This window comes from Acipenser ruthenus, chromosome 9 (assembly GCF_902713425.1).
Source record: "Acipenser ruthenus chromosome 9, fAciRut3.2 maternal haplotype, whole genome shotgun sequence".
Taxonomy (NCBI): domain Eukaryota; kingdom Metazoa; phylum Chordata; class Actinopteri; order Acipenseriformes; family Acipenseridae; genus Acipenser; species Acipenser ruthenus.
In genome coordinates, this window is record NC_081197.1 from 47,060,584 (window position 1) to 47,076,042 (window position 15,459).

Consider the following 15,459-nt stretch of genomic DNA (forward strand, 5'->3'; position numbering starts at 1 on the left):
GTATAATATAAATATATTATTCCCAAAAAAATTGTAACAGAACATATGAAACAGAACCTCTGCAAAAAAAATACATAATGCAACACATGAGAGATCAGTATTGATGAACATAAGTTAGAATATTTCACAGCAGTAGTCCTAATATGGTGAACATTAGGTGGGCTTGAACAATGAAGATGTGCAATTGAACTCCCCCTTGGAAGCCATTTAATTGCCATCAAAGCACATAAGTGGTTATAAAAATCAATGAAGTGTAAGTGTCTTTGACATCTTACCTTGAGCCAATTCTTGTGGTTCACTGCACAGAGATACAGAACGGACAGTGTCTCTGCTTTTATTGTCATATAGGTTCTGTTTTTATAATGTAGTACATCCGATTGTTACACTTCCGAGTCCTATTGTGTAAACACACAAGCCTCACCCTGTGTATGGGGAAAAGTTTGGCTTGCTGTCAATGGAAACATATTAAAAAAAAACAAGAACAAAAAAACAGCACCCAAAGGTACACCTACTGTTATGTGCAGAAATACTGCATAAGTAAGGCCCTGTGAAAATTCACGGCAGTGTCACGGGTAAAGTATCATATTTTGCAGAATGTGCATTCAACTATTTTATAAATTATGTGTACAGATTATTATTATTATTTTAAACATCAAATATAGAGATAAATGCACTGAAATCATCAAAATCAACATCAAAGTTATTCAAGCACGGTGTTGTAATTAACTGCTTGTAGGTAGAGTGTATCTGCAAGGACAGCTTTCAGTTATGTCAGATGCATGTTCACCATTTAGGTCTTAGTCTGAAGAATTTACGTAACTTTTTTGTCCAATTTTTAAAGATGGATATTTGCGCAAACAAACGCCTCTGTCAGGTCAAAATTTAATGTGTTTCGTGCTTCACGGTTTTCAGTGGACTTTTGGAACATGGAAGTAACCGTTTTTTGTTTCTTTGCGAGTAAAGCAGTCACAGTACTGCTCTGGATTTCCACCTTTCTCTTTCAGTGAATACTGTACTTGAATCTAGTGTTAACAGCTGACTCTCGGCAGTGATCTACAGTAAAGTTGCAGGACGTACAGAGCAGCTTACCTCCATCGCTGTGTAAAACTCCTGCTGGATACTGCTTTACGTGATCTGCTGCAGACACATGTTTAGCCTTTTTTTTAGAGACATCCATTTTCTTGTTTACAGTGTGTTGTATTCAATTTCCCACTTAGACTGCATATAGTCACATGACAATCACAAATAGTACTCGCAGGCACACAACAGAGCTGTACAGTTTTGTTAATGTGATTTTTTTTGTATGAAATACAAATAATGATTATGAAATCATTTATTTTATTTCTTAAGAATATTGTAAAAATCGCGGTAATGGGCTAATTTCATAATTTCTGCGCAGCCTGTGAAATAGCAATTTATACAGGGCTTCTTGGACACAGGACTCTGTGGTGCTTTTCCTACTATTTCAGACCAAAGACCAAATCATTTATATACATAAAGACAAAGCTTTTATACCATTAACGTAACATTATGTTTGAATAGGTTAACGTTTGAAAATCGTCCACCATAACAAAATGGTTACTTCATATTTACCGACAGAGTGATGAGACAGATACTGTACGGGGAGCTCTGGCTGTAGTCCATGCTCAGAATCTCACTGTTGGCTCACATAACACTTTATAGCTTGGATTTGAACTGGACTGTTTAGAGCCAAATTTATTATTTATTTATTACGTTTCTATTGTCTTCTATTCTACTTCAGAGTTGCAACTTGCCTTCTGCCAGAAAGTAAAACCTCAACAAGTTCACACACATAGGGAGGGTCCTTATAATCTTATCCATTATCTATGAGTTAAATATCTGTATGAAATCAACAGTTCACCGTATATACTGTATCATATCAAAAATAAATGCTATGCAGTGTGTGACAGATGGACATACAGACATACACAATCAGTTCAAAAGGTTCCATTGTTTGATAAAGACCCTAAAAACTACCCATACTTGAGTTTATATGTTTAAATTTTTGTATATTAAATAACAAATAATTTCAGTAATTATTACCTAACATGCATTACTCGGGTAGAACAAGTACAGAAAAGATATTACTAAGAGCATAGGAGCTGTTTATCTCAGTACATGTTCAGTATATTTAATTTTTAATTATGGAACATACAATAGCTTTTGGTTAAATTGTATTATTTTTCACTGGATAAGCAGTTTAAGGTTGTGTGGCAGTACAGTAGTGGCTAGAGGTGGCTGCGGAAAAAGAACAGCTACGAATACAGCTTCATAATCTCTGATCCTAGGACTTGGTCTGACATGAAATTGATGTTCTTGTCTACATATTTAATTCTTTGAAATGCAAGTTAAAAATCAGCACTTTTGCCCATTGGCACTGATGACATCCAAATGGATAGCAAGATCATTAAAAGTTTTATTAAAAATGGTACTCAGTAGCCCACTTTTCCAAAGTGTGGTGATAATTTAAAATAATTCATTTCTCAAAAAAGAGGCAAAAATATGTTTCTAAAATCTTCTAAAATCTATATTAAAATGTTATTGCTGTAAAAAAAAAATATATATATTACAAACCCATTTATTACAAGTACTATATTGCTTCTAAGTTTGTGCTGGATTGTGCACGCCCTTCTTGTTGTAATTGTGATGGGAGTTAGTGCTGACCAATGAAGAAAAAGTAGGAGTCAGAAGCTGCTAGCAAATAAGGAGCAATTGACATTCGATTTAAGAAAACCAGAGCTATTCTTTAATGCCTGTGGCGGAGTGTCCCACCCCTATATATATATATATGTGCGCTGTTTTATTATTATTTGTTAATTAGTTAATTAATTAGTTAATTAGTTAATTAATCAATTGATTGATTGTATTTGTTAATTTAGCAGACGCCTTTATCCAAGGCGACTTACAGAGACTAGGGTGTGTGAACTATGCATCAGCTGCAGAGTCACTTACAACTACGTCTCACCCGTAAGACGGAGCACAAGGAGGTTAAGTGACTTGCTTAGGGTCACACAATGAGTCAGTGGCGGAGGTGGGTTTTGAACCGGGGACCTCCTAGTTACAAGCCCTTTTCTTTAACCACTGGACCACACAGCCTTGTATTATTGTACTATTGTTTGCGGCGCGGATGTAAAGCCGCCGTCGCCGCCATTATTTGTTATTCTTTTGTATTTTTTATTTTAAAACCTCATGAGGATGCGTGACTGATCAGCTACTGATTATTTAACTAGCTCACAGTCACGCATCCTTATTAAAATCAGCCAGAATATAAAAGCCTGCAGCTTTCTTTGTTCGGTGAAGGGTGTTCGAAAGTAGAGAATGAGTGAGGAGTTAGGAGGTAAAAATTAGTATAGAGTAAACAATTTCTATACGTGCTGGCTAAAAACCAGCACGATATTTGTTTGTTTCTGTTTGTTTGGCTAATGTGCCCCTTTTGTTTTGTGTTTGTTTTAATCTTTTGTTTGTTTTATTATTTAATACACAGACGGAACGCCGTAGCATTTCAGTTTTGGCCCACTACTTCCTGGAGTTGAGTCTGTGTTTCTGGTCTGACGTCACCCCTGCAGCCATCCTGTTCACAATGCCATAGCACTATTTGTTAATTAAATATCTAGACATATTTACATTCATTGAACAATGCTGGAATATCTGACTACAGTGTTTTGTTATAGTCATATACATTCCTTATTTTTATACTTCACATGGTGAAGCAAGACCCCTGATGTAGTGTTTAAAGACATGGAGTAATATATAAAATGTGTATAGAGAGGGGCTCCGCCTCTTCAAGGCCCAACATATAGAAGGGGGGTTCCGTCGTGAGGAGACCCGACAAATAGGAGGGGGGTTACCGTCGCTGAGGTAACCCAGCATACGAAGAATGGCACCATTACTGACATAACCCGACACATGAAGAGGCTTGTGAACCAGAAAGAAAACACGGAGTTAGTAGTTATTAGAACATATAGAGCGGGGTGTTCCGCCTCTTCAAAAGCCCGGCATAGAGAAAGGAGGGTTCAGCACTAACGAGACCCGACAAACAGAAGAGGGGTCACCGTCTCTGAGGAGACCCGACAAATGAAGAGGGGTCCCATCGCTTAGGGGCCCTCACATAAATAGAGGCATCAGAACCTGAAAGAGAAGAAGAAGAGGTCATGCATGCTAAAGGAGGGGTTTGGCCGGGGTCCCCTCTGACTCGCTGAGAACACTCCTCTAAGAGGTAAATGAAGCGACGCTTAACAAAGGGTTGGAGAAAGTGGAATCACTAACCCCCCCAAAGAATGAACCCCGGGGGCTCCCGAGTGGCGCATCCAGTAAAAGCGCTCCTCGCAGGATGTGCCCTATAGCCTGGAGATCGCTGGTTCGAATCCAGGCTATGTCACAGCTGACCGTGACCGAGAGTTCCTAGGGGGCGGCGCACAATTGGCTGAGCGCTGCCCGGGTAGGGAGGGCTTAGGTCGGCAGGGGAATCCACGGCTCACCGCGCATCAGCGACCCCTGTGGCCGATAGGGTGCCTGTGACTCTGCAGCGGAGCCGCCAGATCTGTGTTGTCCTCCGGCACTATAGGTCTGGTAGCATTGCTGTGGATCTGCAGTGCGAAAAATGACGGCTGGAAGGAGCACGTTTCGGAGGACGCGTGTTTCAGCCTCCGTTTCCTGAGTCGGCGGGGGGGTTGCGAGCGGTGAGCCGGGGATACAGATAATAATTGGGCATGCTAAATTGGGGTGAAAACCGGGGTAAAAATAATTGGCGACGACTAAATTAAAAAAAAAAAAAAAAAAAAATAATAATAATAATAATAAAAAAAAAATGAACCCCTGGCTCCCCGCTGAAGACACCTATAAGAAGAAAAAGAGGAACCGCCAATGTATATAGAAAAGAACAAAAGAGTCAAAACATTTAACACAAAAGAAAACACTTAACGTGACAAAGGGGTTAGTAAACTGTACCCTAGTGACTATGTGAAAACCCTCCGCACATTTCTGGAAATAGAAGGAACTGTATATTCGGAGCATCTCAAAAACCTAAAAAAATGCTGTTAGGCATATGGTTTTCATAGTTAAATCGTCAAATGGAGAAAATCAGCCTTGGTGGAGAATAGTAACACTTGAAATATTTAATTTTTTTTAAACCTATACTAACTAATGAGACATAGTTAAAGCAGTTACTGGAAGTATAATAGTAATATATTTGATGTAGTTTTGCTCATAAGAATTCCAAAAGTTCTACCAAAATGAACTGTTGACTTTAGGTAATGAATAGTTTGAGAAGCAGGCTGCGCTGTCATCCAAATTGCTCAAAGCTAACAAGCAAATGAGGCCACACCCTGAAAGTTATGCCGACCACTGGCACTAACGCAGACAGTAAAGGACAGGGCAAAGGGTGTCATAAAAATCGCATTACAGGGCAAAGGCAGTTTGCTCCCATTTCCGCCGAGTTTAATGTGTTTTGCCCTAACGGTAAAGGTTTGCCCCGTCATTAAAATCAGACCCATTGTCTTTCCAATGAGTGAAGACACACTGGGACAAAACAAAACAAACTCATAAATGATAAAACTCTTCAGAATTATCCTCTTTTACTTTTACGTTTTTCAGACTTTTGTTTTAAAATGTATTAACAATACTTACAAGAACATGTAAAATGCAGACCAGACTTAATGGATTCTAAATTGGATTCTTTGGTGTATTCCCTTGGTTTCTTTGTAACAAACCCCATGGGACAGTATATTATTTAAGAGTAATCTTTTGTATTCTTAGTGTTACTTTAAGTGACCTGTGACCCCACAGGTTTATGGAAACTCCATATAGTTTGCGGGAAATGGTAATGCACAAGGGAGTTTAGAACTAGCAGCTTGAATACAAATGGATTCATTAGAGTAGGCACTTCATGTGCGAGTGTGTTGAACGAGCTAGCTGGAGAAGTGGAAGGCGACTTTAATACACATTTTATAAAGGAGCTTCACTGTAGATAGGCATTACTTTTAATGAATAACACACACACACACACACACAAAGGTGCATTCAACCGATAAGCAAACTTCATTAACTTGTATTGTTAGGTCAATGCACATCAGCACATTAAAATCTTTGGGAATGACCAAAAACATCTGCTTCTATTTTTTTTTTTTAAGACACTGCACTATTATTTTAAGAAAATAACCCCTTCTTCATCAGTGTAGTTTAATTCTTTTTTAATGTTAATCTTTAGAAATACACGGGGGGGAGAGGGGGGGTCAGGGGTGTACGGCTGTATTTATGGTTCCTTTGCAGTGCTGGAGAAAGATTAATTAATAAAGAATGGCTCTTTGTCAATCTGAGAAAACAGCGTCCTGAGAAGAAAATAAGAAACAATAGCATCCTAATTACCTAGTTTATGTTCTGGCATCTTTATCACCTACTAGAATTTAGTAATAATCTGATTTAATGTGATTCATTTTGAGTCTATCATGGGTTATAATCTATTAGATTAATATAATCATGTGTGTGGCTGGGCGAGGAGCCTTATTCAATGAAGAGGATAATAGACACAATGTCCCATAAATATAATAAACAGAAAGCCAGTGCATCAGCCAACCCCATTATAAAACTATACTCCAGTGGTTTCAATCATCCCTGCGCATTTACTATACAAAACTACATCTGTAGATTTCTAAAATGATACATTGCATGGAAAAAAAATAAGGGAAGAGGAAATTACTTTTCCATTTTAAATTAAAGGCCTGTACGGTACTACTATCTTCTTTTTGTGTGGTCTGTGTAATTGAATTGAGAATGTAGATGTGCCTATGATAAAATTGGGATAGGTTACTGACAGCACAATAAATGTTGGCTTTCATTTACCAAACCTTTTAGTTTTTCCTATAAGTTGGTTGACCAGTTGCATGGCACTAGACAGCTACAGTCTATTATAAACAGCAAATAATGTATCTATAAATGTGTTTTAAGCAATATAAGACAGCCTTTTGCACATTTACAGTCTAAGAAAACTTATAATTACTGTATTACATTACATGAAGCTTTGCACTAGTAATGTGCAATTGAAGTTGTGTTGTAATACTTTATAATTAGGACTTTTTTTCCAAATCTTTACCTCTCTTTAAATGTTAATTAATGTGAACTTTAGTGAAAGTTCGGGGTGTGTGGTCCAGGGCTTTGCTCGTTATTATTTCCCCTTTCTATCATCATTAATTCTCTATTTAAACCCAGTCACAACTCAACTCTTTCTCTAGCGTTTTGCTTTTTCCTCCTCCTCCTCACTTTTTTCATATGCCGCATGCCTCTGTGTCGGTCCCCTCTGGGCAGTCTCACTTCCCCGACCTAGAGTTCCAGGCAGGCTCTTCGTGTGGTCAGAGGGGACCACCGGCCACACTGTTCTTTCACAGCTAATTTGCTACATCTTGCCTCATGAAAGACGGCTGTCTTACTTCCTCCTTTATCCTCCCGGGATGTGGCCTTCATACTCTCAGTGCTCGAGTCCCATAACTAACAGATTATTTCTGTTCTTCCAGATTCTCTTTTCTTCCTTACGTCAAGGCTTTGAATGAGCCGCTCCATCCTCTGAGGGTCGAACCCGGTCGCTAACTGGGACCCGGTCGCTAAATGGGACCCAGTCGCGATGCCAAGTCTATAACGACTCTCCTAGAAGTCAGAGGACTCTATGTTTCAGGGGCCTGGAGGCCGATAGGGCCAACCTCGACTCCATAGGGAAGGCTATCTCGGTTGGAGTCCGGCCTGTCCTTTTCTCTCTCCCCTGTCCTATAGGCCGAGCCTCTGATCCTAAGTTGCAAAAAACACTCCCTTCCTCTCGCAGCCCTGGCTCCCACCTCGTGGAGTAGTTGTTAAGCTGTCTCTGCATCCTAATAAAGAGAAAAGTACTAATTAAAGACTGGGTTTAAGATTATTTTTGTCTTTGTTACAAATCAAGGCTATTTTAAATAATGGACATGCTATCAGTGTAAACTCTGTCGTGGGTATTTTGTGCTGAAAAGAAAATCTGTCAGGACAACTCTGTCAAGAGAGTGAAAATAATGAAAGCACACTGATAAACTAAGTGAATGCAAGAATGAAATACAATTAGGATCAAAATAAGTTTAAATTTAAGCCCAAAGTATAATACAGTTATTCCTCATTAATAAAAAATAACCTTTTGCAAAAGTGTGATACAAAAAACACATTTCTGTGCTTACAGTTTGATTAGTGTAGGGCACAGACTATACATCATTGAGTAGTGTAGGGCACAGACTATACATCATTGAGTAGTGTAGGGCACAGACTATATACATCAGCATTGAAAAAAGGTTTTTCAGCCAGCAGGAACTTCAATACTGCATCAGCAAGCTGATTTGCATTTAGCTGATCATGATTTAAGAAATAAAAATACAAACTCTTGATGGTGGCCTCTATTCACAAAACTGTTTTGATTTAAATGAATTCAGTTTGATATTGCTGAAGAAACCAGCAGCAGTATATATGAATCAATGAATATCAAACTGTATGTACTCATGAAAACAGTCTTAAAATAACTTGAGTTAAAGCCTTTATTAAAGGTTTGATTAAATCAGTATTTTTAACTGTCTCTATAGCTTTAACCACCAGTGTCCGTTAAACACTTAAAATAAACTTAATAACCACCTGCCACCTAAGACATTATATTATAGCACAGCAAGGCTATGTTAAAAGTATAGCACACTAAATGATTTTTTTTTGTGCACCAAATTAATTTAGATTCAGGCTAGTTAGAACCAACTAAATTCTTAACCCTGATTGATCTATAATACCTTCAGAGATTAGATACATTTTCACTACAAGGTAGTTAAACATGCATTAATGTCACAAATTCTAAATAAGTACAGATATCACATGTTCCTCTAAAAACATGACACAGACATACAAAGCATTATCATCACAGCCACTGAAGATAAAGTATTTGTCATAGTCAAGTTTGTGGCTTTTACATAGATAGCGCGAGACAACACCTTCATGCATTACATATGCATTAAGTCGAAACTTATATGTCATTTAAAACAAGGCCACCCTTTGTATAGTAGTCTTCACCTAAATCCCCACCAGCAAATGGATAAAGACACAACATATAATAGGTTTTTCTTGTTTGAATTTACACACTGGTGGTAAACAATATTATACTGCTTGTGTGAATCAAGAATTCACTTCTTTCTATGCATGCCCGGGTACTCCATGGACTCCATGGTAACTGTAACCCATAGCGATGTACTTCTAGAACATATGTCAGCTAAGCTCTGAACTAACTGCAGGCACAGTGTTCAACACTACCACACCCCTGACATATGACATACCACCAGGTATGCAGTAAGCTGTCTGCTGAACCAAAACTATCACTGAATGATACAAAAAGCCAAGCATGTCTTCAGATACAGAACAGTATTAAAGCTTTTTTACTATTCTTTTCCAATTTCCATCTGATTTAAAGTCCTCTCCACCTTACTCATTAATGTTTAATTTTAAATTATTTAACATTCAACAGGAGGAACATTCATTTTTTAAAATGAGTTCTCATGATGACTGCCATTGAAGACAATGCATCAATCGATTAAATATTAAGTGATGTAGGATTTAATTATGTGTTCATGTTTTATTAATATAACTGCATTACAATATTAATTTAGTTGGAAATAAAGTGCTTGTCCAAACACATTTATTTAGATGACAACTTTACCCTTTAATTTTCCATGTACAGTTTTCATATTATCAAAATGGAACAATTGAAACCAATATTGCAGACCAATTTTCCAATAAATCTTCAAACACTATGCAGTTCACCTGGCTTTAACTGTAATCCATCACACAGTTAAGGACACCAGGAGGTTTCCATTACTTGCTTAAAAATATATATCCTTTTAGCTGATAAAATCACTGCCCATTTTTACTCTTTTGCACAAGTGAAATGATAAAGCAAATCCTATCTCAAACCACTGTAATTAACAACAGCTTCACTGAACAAGAAAAGAGAGAGGTGAAAAAAAGCGATCTACTAAAAGCTATACAGCAATAGCATGTACCTACCACAGTTGTAAAAACATATACAAAGCATGATTTTTAGTCAAGCAAATCCTCATCTTATTGCATCTTTAGATTCCGCACTTGCAGCAATTACCGAGAATAGTCTTCCCCCTCAATTCCAATGACTGATTGTCCTCATGTGTTGATTTAGTCAACCGTTATGTTTGTGTCAGCTGTTATTATATATCTTTAATGAGCTTTGAGCCTCCTATGTTTCCATGTCACAAAGCACGAAAGTGTATGTTAATTCAATGATAATTAACTACTTTGTTACATCTTTCTCCAAGGCAACTGACTTAAAGAAACAGCTGCAATATAACAACCACACACATAGACTGTATAATATTATGACACACTGGTTTTCTACTAACTTACTGTCAGCAAAGTGGAAAGCACTGTACAAGAAACAAGCAACAGAATTACAGCTCAGTACAGTAAACACACTTTCCTTTTGAGAGACAGCTGTATAAATGAGACACAGTGCCTCTGAGCTCGCAACAACAAAACCAGCTGACTTCCCCTCACACAACTAAACCAGTTGGATAATGAAGCATACATTACCAAGGCACAGCATACGTAAACAGAGCTTACCAGTTTCTCATGTAGAAGGAAAAATGAGCGCTGCTCTGCATGGGAAGTCAAAAGAAAAGTGCACTGAATAAAGAGACAGAGAGAGAGAGAGAGAGAGAGAGAGAGAGAGAGAGAAAGAGAGAGAGAGAGAGAGAGAGAAAATCCTTCAAGAGCTTGGTCTTTGAGCCTTGTGTTTAGTTTTCTCTGTTTGGCTCCTTTTCTTAAATTCACTACACACAGGCATCCTTCTTAATCTCCCTCACAGGAGAAAGAGCACAGTCCTATTGATTAGAACAGACAGGATTCTCTTGGGTTTTATTGTTGCCACTGGACCACTAGTGCACATGAGACCGTGGAAAGTCTGAGCAACCAATATCCCTCCACCGTTCAGGAGGCTGTCAGCAAAGTGGACAAATGCTGCTCACTGTTAGCAGGGAGAGACCACACTGATTTCCAATTGAGATAGAGAACAATATACTTAATTAGAATCAAGATTAAAAATGCAACTGCTAGTGAAACTCCTGTGTGAGAGCCACAGAAACATTTACTAAATCTGAATGCATGTGCACATTTTGCATCTGTCTATTTATACTGTATATTTGCATGTGTAGAGTATGCTGTGTGTGAATTTGGATCTAAATATAAGCTTAAATGCACAATCAGAAAAATCTAAACAAAGAAAAAGATATGATATAATGAGAATTGCAAGTGTATACAATATATAAAACTCAACAAATTGCTTTTAGTGTTAATTTCTTATCAATGAACACTGATGTAATACTCAAAAAGATGGAATTGTCAACTATATAAAAGCAAAATGAAAAACTAATCATGTAAAGTAAACGCAGGCATACAAAGTTATTCCAATACTTAGTTAAAATGCTGCACGGCTTCAATTTTAATTTCTTAACATGGTAAAGGAGACTAGGAATGAAGACAGGAGCTGAATTTCCCAAACGCATATATTTGCAGCATGTTAAACTTTGAATTTCTACAGTTAACCATTTTAAAATGCATGAACTAAATGTACACAATTTGGCAGCATGAAGTCTATATAAAAGAGTGCAATATCAAATGATAATCCAAGTTTTGGTTCTAAGGCTTACCTTGCACTGTTGTTGCTGCTGCTACTGTTACTATGGTTGACTACAACAGCTCCTTGCCTGTGTTTGACACTTACTAACAAGCACTTTTAGTCTATGCATTGCAAGTTTTCCAGATTTCAAATAAAAGCTTGCTTGTCTCTTGTTTTGGCTCCCTCGTTGATGACTATTCCTTCCATTCCTTCTATATCAGGAGGGATCCGCGAGGTTTGAAGGGAAACCAATTTGTTTAGAAAAGCTTTCCTACAGAAGACAATTCTACCTGAGAAGTGCCACTTCTGTTGCCGGGTCATTAGGAACTTAAAGTGATGACTTGAGGGATGTGGCCCCTATGGACCATCCGGTAGGTGGAGAAATTTGTATCTCTGTCTCTATTCCCTAGACAGGCTTGCTACATAAATAAAATGAAGGCAAAAAAAAAAACAACCTTCATTTATTGCAGCATTTGGAATTCAAACAATAATAATTCAGTCTTTAATGGAAAAAAATACCCTGACTAACACTGCCAGCTAAGCAACCAATAATGATGAATTTACAACCTACAATATGTATGCCACAAGATAGGCATTCTGAGAGACTTGTCATTGCTGGTGTTGTTTTTAATTGGCAGTATCTTTTTTTCTAAGGGAGAAACAATTAAATTGCATATGCATGTTATCTGTGAACTACAACACGCTTGTTTACCCAGAGGTTAGGTTAGGTTAGGCCAATTCAGAGCTAGTTAAGGTTGAGATAAGCAAAATATATATATTTTTTTCTACTCTTTTTCTACTCTTAATAAAAAGTACTCTGCTGTATTACAATGCTGTATGGATTTAAATCATTGACAATAATAGCCTTTGCCCTTTTGGTATTAATGATTGACTAAAATTGTCAACAATGAAAGAACAGGATTCTTTACATTTTAATTAGGAATCTGAGTGACCACATTTACATTTTGTTACATACTAGCTTATCATTATCAAACATGTCAATTTTTCTTGTAGATATTTAGAATTTCAGGAAAAACAATTAGAAACCAAACTGTATCGAAAGGTTGCATAAATAATAAAAAAAAACAACATTTAAAAAATCTATAGGTAAAAATATAGGTAAGACAATAGTTTAGAGTTTACAAATCAGACTTATAATCAAACTAATAATGCACAATTACAGTAGGTATTAGTTCACACTAAAAACATATGAAGTACATATGCATACGCAGTGGAATCGCTTTGTGAAGACCATCAAAGGGGCTGAATACAACAGAATTGTTCCCTAATAATGGGAGATCTGCGGAGTAGTACAATTCAGATAGTTCACGGTTACAGCATCTTGACAGTAAATTGTACAGGGCCATAATTTACTGTGTGAAGGAATCCTTTGCTAATTCCTGCTCTCAATATTTTTCAGATAGTGAATTGATGAGGGAGCACTGTGCTGCTATTTATCAGTTTAAATTACAGTAATATTGCATTAAGCATACCATGGAAATAGCCAGAGGTAATCTTTAACTGTTTCCAAACATTATCCAGCACTTTTAATCACCTCCATGTCAGATCTGACACCACAATACACATGCAGGTACTATCACAGTCCTTCTTCTCTCCCTCCCTCCCTCACACCCTCACTCACTCATTCATGATTTTGCAGTAACCATACCTGGGAATAGTATGAAATCCCCAAAGTAGATGAGTACTAGTGCATTTGGTAAAAGAGTTTGATTTTAGATCCTTCCAGTAATTCTCGGACGTAGGAAAAGGATTCCAAATGAACATCACTGTCTGTGATTCAAACCAAAGACTCAAGGTCAAGCCCAATTCAAAGAGTGACTCAAGGTCAAGCCCAATTCAAAGAGTGACTCAAGGTCAAGCCCAATTCAAAGAGTGACTCAAGGTCAAGCCCAATTCAAAGTGTTAGAAGGCTGATACATTTTTGTTCTTTTTCTTTTTCTTATTCTGTTATTGGAATATGATCTGAAGCATAGCAGCATTTCCAAGGTGTGGTTGAGAAACTGTCTCCACTTCACCCACATGAAACACAAGCCTGTTCACAATCACAGCTGACTCCCCAGACTATTCAAAAGATCTATGGAAACTCTGCTTTACTAATCATAATGAAGTACATTCATACTTATGTATGTATTCTGGACTTGGCAAACTTTTTTCTGGCTAAAAAGTATTATGTTAAAATCGAAGGACTATCTTCATTTCTATTGCAAGGTTTACTATATATATATATATATATATATATATATATATATATATATATATCACAATTCTGCAAAATACCTAGAAATGATATTGGGATCACTAAAAAAACTAAAAAAAAAAACTATATGTACAGTATATCATGAATGATATTAAACTTAAAATGTATGCACTGTGTTGAGTATGCAGTATACAGTATGTAAAGATGAATCCCCCTTTGTCCAAATCATTATCCTAGAAGTGCCCCACAACATTTTCCGTCAGTATCACTGTTATATGAACTTTGCTCATGACGGTGGAGCAATTTGGGCATAAGAGATCCTACTGTATATTACTTTTTTTTTTTTTTTTACCTTGATAACCCGTATAACCCATGTAAAAAAATACCAAATAAACAATTCTAAAACAGTTTTAAAAGGATTATGGCTAAATATACCACACTGTTTGTTAAGCTGATAATAATACAATATGAAGTAATATACAGTAATTAAAAAGTATTTAAAAAATATATAAAAAAAAAATATAAAATAAAAGGCATGCAGACTTGTATTCAATTCAAAGTAACTAAAAAAGGTGAAACATTTTTGTTATAAACTATTGTTACAGTTATAAAGAAGAAAGAAAGCTGCTGTACCTCCATGAAGTCAATGCTTGGTAGATGAATCTCACATAAACCTCAGCTTGGACCTAAACAAACCACCACCATCGAGCATCTCTGACACCATCCCCTGGCCCCTCCCTTTTGGTATTCCTGCTGTATGTTCAGAGTTGCATGAATCACACTGAGGAGCCTTTGGTTCAACTGTATTATTTCGTAGCTGCTGCTGCTCCCATTACTGTCAATCTATTTTGTGGAAAATGCCCAACTCCCAGTTCCCCAATGCATCACAAAAAAACAAAGAGATAAAACAGATAAACATAGTGAAAGTAAACCTTGGGGATCTGGTGATGGATCACGTCATATAACTAAGCCTTATACACAGCTGGGGCACATTTAAAAAGCTTCAGTGCACCATTGCCTCCTATTTAAAACCCCATTTCTCAAAAATGATTAAAAACAAAAAAACAACCACCTGATTTGTTTCTGTGCTAATAAAAGTCTGCTTAAAGTGACAGCCAATAAAAAAAAAAGAAGATGAAAATATGTGCAGGTTTATTAAAATTATACATATATCCTTTTATGTTTTCTTTAATTTACTGGAAGCATTGAGAGTACAATTGTAACAGCAGAGATGCATTGTTCTGAAAGCATAGCACAGCTCTTTACAATACAATTTTTTTTTTTTAAATTCACACTAGTTTTGATCAACTTCAATATTAGTATTAAATAGCATTTAAAAAAAAAGAACACCAGCCCCTCTATACCCCACACATTATGTGATAACTATCTTGGATAATTTAAACATCTATTAGGCATATCATGTCTTTTCCAAGCCTATGTATGAAAGCACCATATGGCTGAGAGATTGTCAGTTGACAATCACTGTGGAAAACATAGACTAATTATATAAATAAATACCCCAGGCATGTGGCCAAACCCT

General features: G+C 36.9%; 1 protein-coding gene across 3 annotated transcripts in view; it reads right to left on the reverse strand.

Moving 5' to 3' along the window:
* Nucleotides 1–15,459, reverse strand: part of LOC117405155 (E3 ubiquitin-protein ligase Midline-1) — a 160,671-nt gene that overhangs the window by 79,612 nt on the left and 65,600 nt on the right. Inside the window, exon 1 of one of the 3 annotated variants that reach the window (XM_059030124.1) lies at nt 10,648–10,762. The exons of the other annotated variants lie outside the window; for them this stretch is intronic. The gene's annotated coding sequence lies outside the window, so the exon portion shown is untranslated. Of the gene's footprint in view, nt 1–10,647; nt 10,763–15,459 lie in introns of those variants that run through there. 3 annotated transcript variants of the gene reach the window in all.